The following is a 1,799-nucleotide window of genomic DNA, read 5'->3' as shown; positions in this document are numbered from 1 at the left end:
ATCAACCAAACCTCCATCAACCAAACCTCCATCAACTAAACCTCCATCAACCAAACCTCCATCAACCAAACCTCCATCAACCAAACCTCCATCTGGTCCCCCAAACCTGAAGAGGCCTTTGACCACAGCATCCATCCTGATCTCTCCTGCAGCTTCAGATTCTGGTGTTGAACCAATTCTCTCTCAGCTGAACTCAGACAGCAAACTTGCATTCTTTTTCTGCCAATTACCTCTTGATGAAAAGAATGTATTTACTGGAATTCAAGAGCTTCTTGCCATAAAGATTGAGGACATTGGTTAGGAGGATCTAAATCCCTCAACAAGCCTGATCATTATTCTTTACCTGTTTCCAGTTTTCTTTTGYCTAGTTCCACAGATCCCAAAATATCAGAGCTGACCTCTCCCAACAGTTTTCACATTTTTATGTATYAAAAACCTTAGAAAGAATCAAGTCATCAGTACATACTGTTGCAAGGAGAACATGGGAGATTTATTGATTTMCCGTTATTTAACCAGGCAAGTCCCGTTCAGATCTCAGATCTTATTTAAAGGAGGTCTGGGCCTGAAGGTAACCTTCTGTACATGTTTTTGGGGGGTGGGGGAAACCGGAGTACCCGGAGAAAACCCACACAATCATGGGGAGAACATGCAAACTCCACACAGAAAGACCCCAGGTCTGAACTGGGGATCGAACCCAGGACCTTCTTGCTGTGAGGCGTCGGTGCTAACCACTGAGCCATCGTGCTCACAATGAAAAGTCTTGTGAAACAGGCTCAGTACTCAGAACTGGACCTTAACACATACAGTATACTGTAGCAGGGTGTCCATCACTGCAGCTTTCTGTCCAATGAGAAATGTCAGCTTTATTCTTTATGAGCTCTTCACTAAATCAAACCTGAAATAAACCATCCTCAGTTTGTTCACAAGTTTAATAATGAGCACAAAATTCACTTGTCACCCTGGTTTGGGTTTTAAATTAATACCATCACACATTGCCTGACACAACAAACTGATAACGACATTTGTTGCCAATTCATTTAATAATTGATTTTATTGATTAGTTGTTGCAGCCCTACTTCAGTCATTCCTTTGTGCTCTTGTTTGTTTGCTTATCTGTGGTCTCTGTGGACCTTTTCATCTCAGTAACCGAACCCTTGGTAAAAACATGGTAAATACCTAACAGATAGCRGCAGTAATATAACTTTATGTCAAATCTAACTAAATGGTACAAGTAAACACATTGTGGCATAAATTAACTCTTTTATTTAGATGCCATTTTAAAGTAGTAAATATCATAAAATGTTCCAGGTTCCAGTTTATGTGGTGCAGGATGCAGACTCACACTTCCTGAACACTTGAGTTGTAAAGTTTACTGTCTAACAGACAACTGGTAGTCATAACAAGGTCCTGGATCGGAAGAGGTGATGCAGGCTACAGATAGTGTGTGTCTGTGTGTGTGTATGTGTGTGGAGGTGTGTGTAGGTGTGTGTGTGGTGGTGGGGTCTACTGGAAAACGATAAAGGAGGAAACATGCAGCAGACAGGATCAGGGCTGCTTCTCTCTGTATGTGGGTAGGACCAAACCAGAAGCAGGATGATGGCCTCGATTTCAGAGTGTAGCTGCAGAATTACAGTGAAGGTGGAGGTGTGTGTGTGTGTGTCTGTGTGTGTGTATGTGTGTGGAGGTGTGTGTAGGTGTGTGTGTGGTGGTGGGGTCTACTGGAAAACGATAAAGGAGGAAACATGCAGCAGACAGGATCAGGGCTGCTTCTCTCTGTATGTGGGTAGGACCAAACCAGA

General features: G+C 42.8%; 1 protein-coding gene across 1 annotated transcript in view; it reads right to left on the bottom strand.

The window, feature by feature from the left end:
- LOC106531532 (protein jagged-2) overlaps positions 1–1,799 on the bottom strand; it is a gene marked incomplete at its 3' end in the record, with an annotated part of 66,051 nt that overhangs the window by 41,547 nt on the left and 22,705 nt on the right.

Source organism: Austrofundulus limnaeus, unplaced genomic scaffold (assembly GCF_001266775.1).
Source record: "Austrofundulus limnaeus strain Quisiro unplaced genomic scaffold, Austrofundulus_limnaeus-1.0 Scaffold647, whole genome shotgun sequence".
NCBI classification, from domain to species: Eukaryota; Metazoa; Chordata; class Actinopteri; order Cyprinodontiformes; family Rivulidae; genus Austrofundulus; species Austrofundulus limnaeus.
Note: the sequence above shows the minus strand (reverse complement) of the source record. Positions and strands in the feature narration are given on the sequence as shown.